This window comes from Macrosteles quadrilineatus, unplaced genomic scaffold, assembly GCF_028750875.1.
Source record: "Macrosteles quadrilineatus isolate MER2022 unplaced genomic scaffold, UCM_ALF_1.0 Scaffold_2__2_contigs__length_208266976, whole genome shotgun sequence".
NCBI lineage: Eukaryota > Metazoa > Arthropoda > Insecta > Hemiptera > Cicadellidae > Macrosteles > Macrosteles quadrilineatus.
The window spans coordinates 16,288,960-16,306,488 of NW_026542595.1; the positions used below are offsets into that span (position 1 = coordinate 16,288,960).

Below are 17,529 nucleotides of genomic sequence, written 5' to 3' on the forward strand. Positions count from 1 at the left end.
GTTAATAGTACAGGATGAAATGAATAAATTTGCTATATTTTATCAAAATATAGCTTTAACAAGCAAACTACAAGTTTTCTCCATAAAAATAAGATTAAAATTTTTAATATATAGTTTTTTTATATTTTTCCGTAACCTATAATGGTAAAACAAATAAAAAGTTTTTTTGTCTTTTTAATACTTAAACGGAAACCCCGGTCTGACAGGCCCACGGGAATTTTCAAAAACACATGTTGGCAAAACTGTTTACTTGGGGGATTCCATTCCTCCAATCCTCCCCTACATGTTGATATATTTTTAGTTCATTTTGTGTGGGTGCCGTGACCTTGACAGGTTGTCTGTTCATAACATGTCCATCTCAGAAGCTCAGCGTTAGTGTATTTTAAATCGGGGTCTCACAGGCTTGTGTGTTTCTAAGCAGGGTCCATTATTTTCAAATGGGGTCTCACAGACTGGGGGTTTCGGTTGGCGTCAGCCTGGGTAGGGTTTTGGTATTAGTGTTAAGCTTTTACATGATATAGTTGTAATACAAATTGGGAATTTCCATGTATTATGGGTAAATATTTGAAACACTCAAATTTTCAAAATTATTTTTAACTTCATGTCCCAATCTTGCTGGTTTGCCATCTTAATCACATTTATTCCACTCATAAAATGCATTACAAATTACATCAAAATCTGACCAAAATTAATTTAATGTTATAGGCTATGTATTTTTTTACGTCTTGATATAATTCTGTCCTTAAAATGTATTGGCCTCCAAATAATAACAACAATACTGCCCTTTTCACTATGACTCTAAAGCGGCCCACACACTGGGGCGCTTGTGCGCGCACATGTGACGCGCGAACAGCTCGAGGCGCATGCGCCCTAGTGCGTGGGTAAATATGCCTATGCTCGCGACGCACATGTGTGGCGCCTGGTGCCTGCCGCCGGACCTTGGGCATTGTCAAGATAGTGGTGCGCGCATGTGTCTGTAGTGTGTGGTCACCATGCAAGTAGCACATGTGACTCGATCTGCTCGCTGTCATCTCACCATGAGCCACGCAAGGCACATGCGCGCTTGTGTGTGAACCGCTTTAGACTCTCCATTGTGTTATCTTTACTACAAAATCTTACTCGTCAATGTATCACTACTTGTTACTTGTAAAATTTTGATGCTGGTTTAGAGAATGGTAAAATATTCACCAATTTACAGGTCCTGTATTAAAGGAGTTACTTTTCATAAGACACTTCACTGAAAATGTCCTGTATTATTTACTTGTAATACTGGAGAATCACATGTAAATTATTTTACAGGGAAAAATCTTTATGTAACACAAACTTGTAACTTTCAACTAGTAATACAGGGATTTTACCTGTATTACAGAACCTGTAACTTTTTGCTGGTCCAATCAAAAATTTCAAAATGGCATCCTTTTTAAGTTTCTAAATTCAAATTACTAAAAAATGGCCAATTTAATGAAAAAAATCACTTTTATTTAGCATTAAACATTTTCTATCAAACAACACCTAGTTTAAAAAGATTGAATACGGTACTAAAAAGCTGAAATAACCAGTAAAATAAAGTAAAAATAACAACAAAATATATATAATTCTGAACAGTGTGCAGACAAAACTCTAATTTTATTTATATAGATATATATTATATTTTGACCCAGACAACGCCGGGTTTTGCTGCTAGTGCGTACAGTTTTAAAGCTAATTATTTCAAAAAATCCCCAATCAAAAGGTAAAATTTGTTTCTTACCTCAGCCCTGGTTCTCAAATCCAAAGGGCTTTTGTCTAATCCATTTATCATATCTGCTGTTGATTTCTCCTTAAAAAAATGTACAGAATTAATCACTTTATAAAAGTTAACACAAGGTTTGTATATGTATACAGTGGTTGGTGCCTGGTAGATAAAAATCTTAGGGAACTCACTTGACCATAACTAGTGAACATTAAATAAATTGTACCCTGTACTTATAGACTAAGTAGTTTTTCTTGTAGTTTTTCAAGATTTAAAAAAATGACTAAAGAGGATTTGATGTATGGTATTAGTACTAGGAACTGCAAAAAAATTTATCTGCCTCAGGTCCGGTTGGAAAAAACGTGATCAGGGCATGTTGTTATGGGTATCAGGCTCTTCAACAATTTACCATTGGCTGTGACAGATTTAGATTTTAAGAATAAAAAAAATACTGTTTTTATTTTTAGTAAACAACTCCACTCTATCGTATCGATGATTTTTTTAGCATGTCTGATAAGTTAATGAAAACTATTTGAAATAGGATGTTACAGTAATTGTGATTTAGATATTAGATGCCTGCATTTTAATTTATTACCGTCAAATTTTAAATCTCTCGCCATGGTCTGTAACTTTTGTATTTAATAATTTTTGAATTTATTTACTCGTCGCTCAATTTTAATTTTAACTCTTGTATTTATATATTGCTTGTATTAACTTAATTCCTTGTTATTTATATTTATTTTCCTAAGACTGAATACAAGGTGTATTTACAAACAAAATTGACTTGTCTATGCATTTTACATATAAAAGTGACCAATTATGTCTTATGTCTTATGATTTTAACTAAAGTTGCATGCTGGTAGTATAGGCCTATTTGAAAAATTTGCTAAAACACAGAGTTTTGTAAACACTTCTTCTTTGTAAAATTATAGTGAAATTTCAACCAATCATGGACACTTATAGTTTTTAATCTATCTATAATTACATTTTATAAACTACTAGCTGTACCCGCGGGCTTTGGCCCCGTTTAACTTCTTAATTTTCAAGATGAGCTCGTTTGCATGGCTCAACCACGTCCTGGTTGAAAGCCCCATCAGAATAAAAACTACTTAGTTTTCCTATTTAATGCCCAAAGAATCGGTGTATCGAATTTCAGCCTCCTAGGTAAATGGGAAGTGAGAGAATTAGTGATGAGTGAGTGAGTGTGTCAGTGAGTCAGTGAGGGCTTTGCCTTTTATAAGTATAGATGTTTACAGAAAATGTATCTAGGTAAAACAAACATACACATTGACAAACCATATGATTGTAAACAGATAGTGAGCAAGTTAGTTTCTTTCAAAAATCTGATTGCCAGCAAACTTAACCGAAAGATGACCGATGTTGGGTTATCGGGATTTATTTATTTACTTATTTCATGTCATTACATCATTTGACAGGACATAGTGTCATATACAGGATAAATAAAACTAAGAATAACAAAAATTTCTTAACTTGTTAATCCAACTTAACGTCCCTATTTAAATAACATTTGATAGAAATTTTGTTTGTTTTTAACCAGGTCCTCAGAGTGGATCTGAACTATGTACTACTCAAAATGGTTTACAATACCTGCATATAGTAATCCTTTGTTGCTGATTTTGGCAACTAGTTTCGGTTCATTATTGAACCATCTTCAGGCCTCAAGGTGTCAAAATATCACTTCATTCGAAGGTCGTTAATAACAGAGTTCAATAAATAAGACATATACAAAACACGATACACGGAACGGACACACATTACAAAAACACGAAAAACACGAAGGGACATTGACAATCGATCGTGACCGGGCTGAGATAAAGTCTAGACTAGCGGTCAAAGTGGTCTATGACGTTGTCTCTGTCTTCTTATCACCGGTGCGTGTTCATTCATTCATTGTTCCCCTCCAGTATCCTAATAGCTGTATTGTAAATATAGTTGGATTGAAAGGAGAGTTTATCGTTCAAAACGTTTTGATGGTCAGCTCTGTATATTTCACGTTAACTGCTCTGTATATTTCAAATTCCTCCAATGTGTTTCTGTTTAAACGGTCCTGCGAAAAATGTAAAACTTCCATATTACTATTGATGTTTGAATAATTGTGGTTGTGTAATACCAGATGTTCTGCGTAATTTGATGTTTGGGGAGCTGTTGTCTTTCTGGGCATATGTTCCTTAAACCTCTTCTTAAACGAGCGTGAAGTCTGGCCAATGTAATATTTCGTGCAGTCATTACAATTTATTTTGTAGACTCCAGACTTATCGTAGATGGTTGAATTAGTTTCTGTTTTTTCTTTCAATAGAGATCCAAGTTTATTGTTAGTCTTGAACGATACGGTGAATTTATTTTTGTCCATGATATTTTTAAATGTGCAACTGATATGCGAACCATAAATCGCTGAAATATACGTTTTCTTTTCTGTTGATTTAGTTTGAGGTTTATTTAAATGTTTGAAAATCAGTTTGTCCACTAGACTGGAGTGAAAGCCATTTGCGACTGCTATGTATTTTATCGTGTTTATTTCTTCATTATAATCATTCTGATTCATCGGTATTGATAACAATCTATGGATAAAACTGTTGTAGGCGGCGATTTTTTGAGAGTATGGGTGGTGTGAATCAGCATTTATGGTCTGGTCGGTGCATGTAGGCTTCCTGTAAATTTTAAATTCGAAATGATCGTTTTGTTTCTTAATTGTAAGGCCAGAAAATTTAATACTTGGTTTTTTTCCTCCTCTAACGTGAACTCAATATTTCTGTGCATTTTGCACAAATAACTGCTTAATAAAGAAAGTTGTCTGCTATTACCGTTAAATAGCATAATCGTGTCATCAACATATCTGTAATAGAACAAAATCATTACGTGGTCTCAGCCTGCCGGTCACGATCGATTGTCAATGTCCCTTTGTGTTTTTTGTGTTTTTGTAATTTGTGTCCGTTCCGTGTATCGTGTTTTGTATATGTCTTATTTATTGAACTCTGTTATTAACGACCTTCGAATGAAGTGATATTTTGACACCTTGAGGCCTGAAGATGGTTCAATAATGAACCGAAACTAGTTGCCAAAATCAGCAACAAAGGATTACTATATGCAGGTATTGTAAACCATTTTAAGTATAATACAGTAATCTGGAGGCTAAACAACTATTTTTTATGTACTACTATCAATATTCTTTATGCGGAGCAGTAACTTATTGTAAACTTTGGACCTATATATTGGGGGGATAAAAGAAATGTCTCTATGGGTTTCAGGCTTAATATAAGTCTTAAATCTAGTGTGGTGGGAATGAAAGGGTTGGTCATGAACAAGGACAGATTGTCTTCAACCCAATTTGAAATTTCTAAAACATAGTGGTCATAAAATGTTAAAACTGAAAATGTTTGAAAAATATTTTTACAAGGAGTTCTACAAGGAACTCGCCCAATAATTCTAACGGTTTTTTTTTTGTGATATAACCCAGTTTCAAGAACAGTTTTAATCAATTACGTTTTTGGTTTTTGTTGCCTTGAAGTTCTTGTTGTTTTCGATACCTGATGCGCATTTTGCCACAGGTTGTGGCATCTTCAGAGGTCACTATCGTACACTTACATCCTAACAGGCCTATATACAAAGTATATATACATGAGAGTCACTGTACCGGTTCACATCGCAGCGTTTGCACTCGCGGCGCGGCGGGCGTGTGTTGCGAGCGCGGGGTGTTTACTTGAGCCGGGACCGTTGTTAGACTGACAGAGACAGTGTCTGGTGGATGGACGGGTTGGGGTGTGGATTTCCCAGAATTGTTGTATCTGCAACGTTGTCTAATTTCTGCAGGTTTTTTTTTTAGTTTGAATATTTTGTTGGAGTGGCATAAGTTTCCCCAAACCAGAAATGGCATTATTGAAGAAAAATAAGAATGATAAACTATAAGCTGAGTTTTCAAGTTCACAGCTTGTCTGATTACCCAAAAAGAGAAAATACAGCTGTTTATGAAATAAAATGAAATGAAATTAAATGAAATGAAATGAAATATTACTTTATTATCACAAAAACATTTCACGGATCCAGCGTTAGCTGGTGAAACAGGTGATATTGTCAGAGATCTTAAACCATAGACAAAAATAATGAAATATAGACCGTCAGCTGTGCTGCGGTTACCATAGGTTCTGGCGCACACCGCTTGGAGCACCACGGTAGTTACGGCGTACGCGCTACGTAAACTACAGCGGTGTGCGCCGGAACCTATGGTAACCATAGCAACCGCAGCACGGCTGACAGTCTATATTTCATTCTTTTTGTCTATGCTTAAACACTAAGTTACATAACAAAACTAAAATCCACATAGCTTAAACTAAAATATATTTACTTATCATTTAAATAATCGGAAATATTATAATAATTTTTCTGTAAAAGGTATCGTTTGAAATCATTTTTAAATTTTGAAATACTGTTAATTTCTTTGAAATTAGTGGGTAGACTGTTGTAAAGCCTTAATCCCATATAATAAGGAGATCTTTCATATAAACAAAGGCGATGTCTTGGATATTGAAAATTTTTTGAGCGTGTAAGATATGGATGACTGATTTGTTTACCATTGTACATTTGATAATTAATTTTACCTACGACCGTTTTTTAAAGTAGCCATTTCAGTCCAGTTCTTAGAATTGAAAAGTTTCACTTTACAGCTGTTTACTTTCATATCCGCATAGTTTCATTTCATATCCGCATAGTTTTCTCATATCCACACAGGTAACGGACCAATGAGGTTCAAGTATTGAGAGAAAAGAATTAAAATTGTAATGCTTCGAACGTCAACTAATCAGCTGATCAGCTGATCAGTTGACCAATTTAATTGTTGATCCGACTTGTTCATGTTGATACTCGCGTATTCTTAATTAAGTTGGTGGAAGTCCAAAAATAAATGAAATATTTGCCGAATTGTACCTGATACAATATTATTTATGTTAAGAATGCTGCTAGCAATGTAATATTTAACGAAGTTTAACAAACACGTAATTACAGGAAATCAGCTGATTATACAACAAGTCGTTGCATCACTTTCAGTGGCAATGACAATACACGAAAACATAACCTCTCTAAAAAGTTAGTAGTGATTGTTAGTAATTAAATCCAGATTGATAGTAATTAAAAAACGGTCGTAGGTAAAGTAGTGTACGCAACTCGCGTTAATAGTCTTTACGACACTCGTAGAAGTTTTTAAGGCACTCGCCAAGGCTCGTGCCTTAAATTTTCTACTCGTGTCATAAAGACTCACTTAACGCAATCGTTGCGTAAACTACTATTAAAATTCACCATCATTTTAAACATATAAAGTGAAGGCAAAGTTAATATCTCATACATTTTGTATTTAGCAAATAAAGCTCTGCATGAGGTTCTTTTAGGCATAAATGATAAAATCCTTATAAATTTCTTCTGAATTTTGAAAACTGCTTTAGAATAAGAAGTTGCTCCCCATAATTCAATCCTGTATTGCAAGATAGAAAAGAACATTGCATAGTACACTGTGAGTTTAGTTTTTAAATCTATTACATTTCTCAAAACATACATTTGAAAGCAAGCCGTATTTAATTTACCAACTACCATTTTTATGTGTGTTTTCCATGTTAAATTCTTATCGATATCTAAACCCAAAAATTTTGCATTTTCAGTAAAGGATATAATATTATTATCATAAGATAATTCAACAGTGGAGTTTTGCCTATTCTGAATTGTTTGAAATAACATCACCTGTGTTTTAGAATTATTAAGTTTTAGCCTGTTGGCTGTAAACCAATTAGATAAATTAAGAATAGAAAGACTGATTTCTTGTTTAAGATTTTGCAAATTATTTGATTTAACTATTGATGTAGTGTCATCAGCATATAAGATAAGGTTCGAGGTAAGTCATTAATAAATATTAAAAATAGCAAGGGGCCTAGTATTGACCCTTGCGGAACCCCACATTTAGTGTTAAGCCACTGTGAAATACATTTTTTACCATTTTTTACAATTATTGTTCTTTGATGTCTGTTAGTCAAATATGAATGCATCCAAGACAGAGCCATATCAGAAAATTCATAATATTTAAGTTTACTCATTAATATATTGTAATTTACACAATCAAATGCCTTGGATGGATCACAGAACACCGCAGCTGTGCTCTGAGACCCATCCAAGCCATCAGAAACCTGATTTATGAAATCTGAGACAGCAGATATAGTGTTTTTCCCAGATCTAAAACCATATTGTTTATTGGTAAATAAATCATTATTTTCGAAATATGAATAGATTTGGTTGTAAGCAATTTTTTCAAAGATTTTAGACAAAGATGGGAGTATTGAAATAGGACGATAGTTATCAGGGTCCATTACTGAGCCTTTTTTGAAAAGTGGTTTCAGCTCAGCATTTTTTAATTGATAGGGAAAAATTCCTTCATCAAAACATTGATTGATTACTAGACACAGAGGCTCTGCAACATGGTTTATGACATTTTTAATTAATTCAATAGGAATTTCATCCCACCCAGAAGATTTTTTATTTTTTAAATTTCTAACGGTTTTTTAAATTCGTTTGATCAAATTATGGTTTCGAGTTTACATTTTCATTTACAGTAATAACTAAAATATTCACATTTTGCTTCAGTGGCATTTTAGATTTTGGTGTTGTAATTTTATCTGTTTTATATCGATTATTAGAAAAAACTTTATAAACTGAGTTTTATCATCATTCATAAACCAACCCATTCGCCTGGAACCAGTCTCTGAGAGCTTGTACCTCCCTGTCCAATGTGTGCTGCAGGGAGTCGATACTGGGTGCCGTACATAGCACCATTGTATCGCCTGCAAACTGAAAGAGTTCCATATTTGAGACTTGAGGTAGGTCATTAACATAGATTATGAACATACTAGGGCCCAGTATCGACCCCTGATGTATACCACATAGTACTTTTACTAACTTTGCCTTGAAAAAACAAATTATTCTGAGAACGAATAAGTTACTGTAAAATAGTAGGATACTTACAATTCGTTTTAACGCCTCATAACGGTAGCACAAGTAGAAAATTCTCTGCAATATCAGTAGAGCATAAACAAGTTGTAGAGTGATAAACTTAGTAGCAATCCAGCGGTAAAGATAGGTTGTAAAGAAGAATCTAGAATATAAAGTTAAAATATTGAGATAATCTTACTACAAATATGTAACACTTAGTTTCTAATTTAAAGTTTTTCATTAGAGATAAATTTTTGACTATTTAAACTCCAACATCATCAGTCCCAAAACTATGCATTCCATGCTATACCTACAAGGACATTTTCATATACACACATTTATGAAGGACCTTAGAAAATAAGTTTATAACCAACAGAGCAAAAATAATTGCATTAAAACTTCAACTATATCATTCCATTATTATAAGATAAGTCAACCACTTATTCGGTTTACATGTTTTTTATCTTGATTTAGACCAAAGATTCAACCAATCTATCTATCTATATTAGTCCAAGAATTTTAGGGATAAAAATGACATTCGACCTAACAAATTCGGACTAAGTGGAAACATTGCAAAGTTGTTTAGTAAGCCTAAATGAATAAAATTTCAAAAGTCCCCATAAATCCCGGCTGTGCTTCAGCCGCCATCTTGAAAAATGGCGGCCAATTTTCACTTTTTTGACAATATTTTACAAACTATTGGTATTAGAGAATTTTTGTAAATACAAAAGTTAAAGAACATCTAAAAATACATCTTTTTTATACTACAAGGTTTGCTATCTCTAACAGTTATTGAGATAAATAATAAAAGTTAGTAATAAATTTAAAATTCCCATGTTATTCTTATGGAGGAAAATAAAATTGTTGCAGTTTGCTTATTTATGGATATACTTCGATCAAACTTGGCAAATTTATTTATTTTATACTAAGCTAATGGATATTTAACATAAATACACGCTTTATTACTCTCCCCATAGCAGTAAACCTAGTACTAGTTAAATTTAAAGTTATTTAACTCTCGAGTGGGCGCTTGCGGAGTTCTCCTCCGCACTTGTAGTTTTTGTTAATATAAATATGCATAATGGGTGTCGGCAGTCGTGTCCGGCTCTACACTTCACGCACCTCATCCTGGGAATGCCCCTAAGCTATTTTTACCCCCGAGTTCCTCCTCATTTTGTTGTCAGTTGCAATTCAGTGGCGCGGTGTCAGTTTGCGGAGGTTTACTCCGCGTGCGCCCTATTGCGTAAGTCCTTAGCACAGAATTTATTTCCTCACGCGCTATTGTCAAACTGCGTGTATATTTTATGCATACAAAATTATAAACATGTTTAAATGTATTATTTCATTTATAATTATTATCAAATATAGGCCTATTTTGTTTGTATGCATAATATGTACCTATAATTGCATTATTGCGTAACATAACTCCGCATGCGCCCTCTCTCGTAACATACCTTTATACTAGAAAATTGCTCAATATGATTATTTGAAATATTAATCATATAAAGTTTAACAAATAATGTTATTAACAAAGAAATTAGGTTTCTGATTAGATTATTCAACATTTATATATAATATTTCGTTATAACAAGTAAAATGGGTACAATTTATGCTATTTAGTGTTGCGGAATAAAACTCCGCATGCGCCCTCTCCTGTTTTACTGGTGAAGCGCCTCCTCAAGGGTTAAATAGGGAATTTATCTTAAATTTTTAGGAAATATTTTAGTAATGATCCAGTCAGGATTTTTAGACATATCAACAGTCATTTTTTTATAGTATTATGTTTTATAGCTTACTAACTATCTTTTCACTACTGTGTAACTATACTTACGTGGTAGGCCTACTTATTACTCCCGGTATAATTATTTTGTCGTGTCGGGGAATATTAGGAAATTCAATCTTAAAATCCGGACTAAATGCAGCTGAGGCACATAAAATTTAGTCTGGATTTCAACGATTTCCAATATTTCAATATCATCATTAACTAAAAGACCAAATCTACCTTAGTAAACCAATATTTATTCACTTCACAAACATGTTTGCTGCCTTTAGCAGGGTTAAACCTCTGGAGTCATTCAAATTTGTATTGAAAATATTCATTTATTCATTTATTCATGTAAATTGTCACAAATTACACCATATACAGAGGAGTTTCCTCAATGGTAGATGACATGTCAAAAATATGATACAAAAATTTTAAAAACTAAATTAAAATGTAACTTAAACATAATGAGAAAACAAACTCTCCACATGAACCATTTTACAAACCACTATTACTATAGGCCTATAAGAAATCCTCTACTGCATGAAACATATGGCTTCACAAGTTTTCTTTTAAATGCTTTGGCAGAAGATTCATTGTGAATATGAGAAGGTAGTTTATTAAATAATCGGCTGCCTGTATGGAATGGTGTCTTTTCAAAAGCTGCTGCTCGATGTATCGGCAAAGAAAGATTACAATTACATGTAGGATAGTTATGTGTAGATTTTAAAAGAGAGAATTTGTGAAAAATTTTCTTTAACAAATAGAAGGGTATGTAGAATGAAAATGCAAGGTACAGATGGATTTTTTTAGCTAGAAGCAGTTAAGGTGTGGTGGAATATCTTTGAAGATGAACCTATTTTGCTGTAGTGCGATCATGTGTTCATATGTGTCAAATTTTGAGGTTAAATCAAAACAAACAATCTAGCATATTGGAATTGACGATACTGTAGTTAAATATACTTTAAACTTACTCTAGCCTACTTGTATAAAAGTGTTTGGCAATTTAGAGAATATATACTGTGAAATAGAGACGTGATTCCTAATTCCAAATCAATTAATGAATAAGTTGCTATTTAATTTTTGTCTCCAAATTATAAGTGATGGTTGCTTTGAAAATTCTTGAGATGACGAGATAAACTTTAAAGACTAACGTTTTGACACATTTAAATCCTATACTCTAATATGAGAAATGTTTGCTTGTATGTATGTATGTATGTATGTATGTATGCTTGCTTGCACAAAGATCTCAAAAACGGCTCCGACGATTTTCTTCAAATGTTGTAAATAGTTTATTTCTGGCCTAAAAACGAGTTTACTGCAGTTAGAACTGCCAACAAAAATCTAATTACGTAGAAAAATGAAACTGAAAATCACATTTTTTTAACATTAGTCTTATGGGTTGCTAGGTAACCATGTTGGCTGAATTAAATAACAAGGAAAAAGTAAACAAAAGACTTGAAGTTGTAGCATGTGTTCATAATAAGCCAACTACCCACAGTATATTAGCAAATTACAAATACAGTACAAAAGGAAAAACATTCCTTGTTAATATTTAGCAAAGATTATACTGAAGATTACTCGATACATTGTAGTCAAGGGTAGCAGCGCGAAGTCTGGGATCTGTTGATGACGATTAGATTAAGGTATCTGCAATCCTAAAATGCTATGGGAAGGGAAGGAAACAGGTCCGCGACGTAGGAAGTGGTGAAGGAAGTAGTAAAGGCAATCATAAAATGCTATGGGAATAGAGAGAAACAGGTCCGTGACGTAGAAAGTGATGAAGGAAGTAGTAAAGGCGAGTAGTATGGAGCGTGGGAACTGTTTATGACGATTAGATTAGGGTATCTGCAATCCTAAAATGCTATGGGAAGGGAAGGAAACAGGTCCGCGACGTAGGAAGTGGTGAAGGAAGTAGTAAAGGCAATCATAAAATGCTATGGGAATAGAGAGAAACAGGTCCGTGACGTAGAAAGTGATGAAGGAAGTAGTAAAGGCGAGCAGTCCGGAGTGTGGGGATTGTTTATGACGATAAGATTAGGGTATCTGCAATCCTAAAATGCTATGGGAAGGGAGGGAAACAGGTCCGCGACGTAGGAAGTGGTGAAGGAAGTAGTCAAGGCGAGTAGTCCGGAGTGTGGGAACTGTTTATGACGATTAGATTAAGGTATCTGCAATCCTAAAATGCTATGGGAAGGAAGGAAAACAGGTCCGCGACAGAGGAAGTGGTGAAGGAAGCAGTCAAGGCGAGCTTTCCGGAGTGTAAGAACTGTTTATGACGATTAGATTAAGGGTATGGGCAATCCTAAAATACTATGGAAAGGGAAGGAAACAGGTCCGTGACGTAGGAAGTGGTGAAGGAAGTAGTCAAGGCGAGCTGTCCGGAGTGTGGGAACTGTTTATGACGATTAGATAAGGGTATGGGCAATCCTAAAATGCCCTGGGAAGGGAGGGAAACAGGTCCGTGACGTAGGAAGTGGTGAAGGAAGTAGTCAATGCGAGTAGTCCGGAGTGTGGGAACTGTTTATGACGATTAGATTAAGGTATCTGCAATCCTAAAATGCTATGGGAAGGGAGAAAAACAGGTCCGCGACGTAGGAAGTGGTAAAGGAAGTAGTCAAGACGAGCTGTCCTGAGTGTGGGAACTGTTTATGACGATTAGATTAAGGTATTTGCAATCCAAAAATAACTAATATAATGGTTTTAAATACCTTCAGTCACCAGTTCAAAATAGTCGGCTATTGCGACCTAGGTTTCGGCACGAAGTTGTACCATCATCAGGCGGGCCAGTTTTGAGTGAAGGTGACTGAAGGTATTTAAAACCATTATATTAGTTATTATAACCAGTTCAGGGGCAATCAGGGGCTTATGATGTCGAAATTAGAAAATAAAAAAAAATTTATCCAAAAATGCTATGGGAAGGGAGGGAAACAGGTCCGCGACGTAGGAAGTGGTGAAGGAAGTAGTCAAGGCGAGTAGTCCGGAGTGTAGGAACTGTTTATGACGATTAGATTAAGGTATCTGCAATCTTTAAATGCAATGGGAAGGGAGGGAAACAGGTTTGCAACACAGGAAGTGGTGAAGGAAGTAGTAAAGGCGAGTAGTATGGAGCGTGGGAACTGTTTATGACGATTAGATTAAGGTGTCTGCAATTCTGAAATGCTATGGGAATGGAGGGAAGCAGGTCAATGACGTAGGAAATGGTGTAGGACGTAGTAAATGCGAGCCGTGTGGAGTTTGGGAATGGATTTATGTATCTCCAATACTAAGACTGCTTTTAGAGTGAACTAATGATTTTCTCCTAGCAAAGCTCGGTCCCCAGGTACTTTTAATTAACAGCTAACTGTAGTATTGATGATAATGCATTAATGCAGACAGAAAAGTTCACCACGTACTTAAACAGGATAACATTATACGATGGGCCAAGAAAGCAAGATTCGAGTTTTGTTTATAAAATGCAGTAGCCAGTAGCCTAAATACTGAAAGTTTTATAATAAATAGACAATGAAATATACTAAATTAATTCATTTTATATTAATTGGGCATTTATTTCAAAAGTAATACAACACGGCCCCAATGCCTAATTGACAACATGCCAGTTTGTTTGTTTTGATTTAACCTCAGAATTTGCCACATATGAACACAATCAATCAATCAATCAATCTTTATTTGCCATAAGGATACATTTACATATCATTGACAAAGTCTATTTGCAGTTTTCAAACCAAGTCTTAAAATAAACAACAAAATACTCTTACAGGCCAAATATTACAATTAACATTCAACTCCATTCACATTCTTAACTGAAATTAAATCCAAACTAAAGGACAATTTCTCCCAGTTTAAAATAATCATCCAGACTATAAAAAGGGTTCTGAAGTAGATAATTATAAAACATAGCCTTAAATTTGTTAATTGAATGAAAATTTATATTATTTTTTACTGAATTATACACTTTAATTGATAAAATTATGTGGCAATTACTAGTTTTACTAAGACGATGGGATTCTAACAGCGCAGTATTTTTAAAACGAGTGTTGTGACTGTGATTATTAAATTGAAGATATTCAGGTTTTTTTAATATATAAACAATCAGATCATAAATGAACAAATTTACTGCAGTTGTTTGAATTTGCAGATCTATAATAAGAAGTAATTTACTAACCTTCTACACTAAGCCTCCATACTTCCTTTTCTATACGTTGGTCTAAAGTGATAGTAATTTCCAAAACATCCACTATAGTGCACTAAACCATAATTGCAATAGGCAAAGAACCTTTGGACGCCGTTTGTTGGAATTAAAAAGTTAACAAGCGGATGTGACATTTTTTTGAATTCTCATGTGCCAATAATGGCACGCTGTCAAATTAAGGGTTAAACTTCTCGGCATATTTTACCATTTTATAGATTTTTTTGATTTTTTCTTCGTGCACTTTCATTTATCGGAACACATTATAACCGAAAAGATGTGTGAACAATTAAGTTTGATATTTCTACTTATTGTTATTGGTTCAAAGTGACTACTTCATTTTACAGTACTACATCTGAAATCGGCTATCCGTTTAACATATAAAGTCAAAAAGATTTATAATTTATTGCACATCCCTTTTTAGTTTAGATATTTTTAATGTTTAAATAAACAAGAATGTAAAAAACTCAAGTAAATTAATTGGTTTTTGTGTTGCATTTTTATAATATTGATTTGTATAATGGCACAATAAATTACTTTTCGCTTTACCTTCTACCACTTAACTCATGTTTTCAAAAAATGTTTGTATCACCTTGCTAGTAATAAACTATTAGTAAAAACATAAAAAATAGTCAAATGGACTAAATGCATACATAAAAATAACTACAGTAAAGCTAAATAACAACCTGAGAACAAATATATCTGTTGGAACAGCCATTGAAATCAACTCAACGAGATTGACCACATATTGTGCGGTGCCAACGATACAAACAACGCAGGTACTGTAGCTCAGAACATCTTCTGAAGTGCGTATTTTTATTCCAAATTACACTACCAAAGTGCCTTAACTTTAGTATAGTTCAAGTCTAAGGGTCATTAGTGTGATGAAAATTTCGCTTTGCTAACTCATACCCATCGATGTATATAACCTCATACCTACCAAATGAAGTTGACAAACCGCTATTGTATGCACAGAATCGTTAACGAAACAATGCTAACATGTAAATTTGACGAATGGAAGCCAAATCAGTAGTTCATTTACTACATCTTTACCAAGCAATGGTATACATTACAATGCCAAAAAGAGTAAGTTTACCGAGACTATGAAAATCAGCAGCCAAAAACCATAAGTGAACTATATATTTACATCGGCTTTATGGTGTTGAAATCTTCGAATTCGTCATGCCCTGCATGGCACTTTTTAGTGAATTAAAGCTTACAACAAAAAGAAGGGTATTCTGTACTTGCAGCTGGATTACTGGAACCATAAATAAAATACAGTACATAGTCAATGGTACTACAGTTAAAGGCGGTCGAAAATACCACCTGCCGCCTAGCAATAAATATTACTCATAAATCGTTCCATGAACCCATGATATAACTAAAGGTATACTTTAATACTTTACTTTGTAATGGTGACCATACTTAAGGTAGGTATTATAAGCCAAGTATAAATGGAGATGAGTGTAGGATGAGTGGAGCGATCTTGTAGTCTTTTAGTGACTAAGGCCAACATATTTCTTAGACACAGCTGTTAATTAATAGCCCATACAACCAATGGCAACTAAGGGACCTACAATTTATTGCGGAATCCGAACCACATGTTTGCCTTGTAATTATTAACGAATTGGTCTAATTATTAGGATAGTACTGCGGATAGTCGTAGTAACTCATCTATCTATAATTTATTTTTGTAAAAAAATACAACCGACTTCAAACGCTCTAAAAAGAATGAAATAATTTCAATAAAGTACACTTTTGTATTAGGCAAGCTCACGCATTTTAAGTCGGCGCGGCTCTATGATGATTTTTGATACAAAAATTGAAAGAGGGTGTCCATATTGCAGGTGACTATCTATAACTAAAGGTGTTAATCTGCATGTCTTTTTCATAGTTATGCGTTAAGTGTTATTTTATTACCGTAATCAGAGATCGGCATTATAGTGGTATTAACGAGTATCTTTAAAAAGATTATAACGCATTTAAATGTTTATAACTTGGAAAAGTAACGTTTTAATACTAAACTAGCTTCTTTTCCCTACATAATATCAAACTAAATTATTTTCCTATTCATATAGAACATTTGTGTGTGTTATTTTCATAATGCATTTATTCTGAAGTAAACATAAAATACAAGAAAATATTTCCTTTCATGTATAAACAAAACAGTTCAGTATGTTTTTATATATTTATGTTATCCAGCTACAATTTATTGATTTTCAAAATACACACACAATATTTAATTTCAATCATATTTGTAGTTTGAGCCGCGCCGACTTGAAATACGTGAGCTTGCCTAATACAAAAGTGTACTTTATTGAAATTATTTCATTCTTTTTAGAGCGTTTGAAGTCGGTTGTATTTTTTTTACAAAAATAAATTATTTAATGATTTTTAGTGACTGTATAATTTTTTATATATTAATTACTTGAGGATTTTTGATAAGCAAAACTGTTTGAAACAATCAAAAGTTCCACAGAACAATCATTATTTTAAAACTGCTTGAGTCACCTTTTCAAGGGACATAATCCATGGGTATGAAAATAAACATCTTTAGATATTCCTTAAGAAAGAAAGAGTTGTCCATTACATTAGGCCTAATGAAAAACTAATTGTCTTTTCTAGATACATTGAAATGTCAGACATCATCGTTTCCTGCAATCGGTGTACTTCTACATTATAAAAATAAATACAGTAACGTCTCAAGCCTTTTGGAACAACATGAAAGTTATTCCTCAGCTACCAGCACTAAAAAATCTCTCAAAAGTGAAAAATTGGTCGTTAACACCATAGAACCTTTCGTATAATACCTTTGGAAAATATTATATGAAAGATTGGTTCAGCTAAAAGTGTAAGTCATGTAGG

General features: G+C 33.7%; 1 protein-coding gene across 1 annotated transcript in view; it reads left to right on the plus strand.

The window, feature by feature from the left end:
* The first annotated feature begins 4,809 nt into the window (after positions 1 to 4,809).
* LOC128985889 (probable isoaspartyl peptidase/L-asparaginase GA20639) overlaps positions 4,810 to 17,529 on the plus strand; it is a 208,148-nt gene continuing 195,428 nt past the window's right edge. The window contains exon 1 of the mRNA XM_054405861.1: positions 4,810 to 4,841. The gene's annotated coding sequence lies outside the window, so the exon portion shown is untranslated. The remainder of the gene's footprint in view (positions 4,842 to 17,529) is intronic.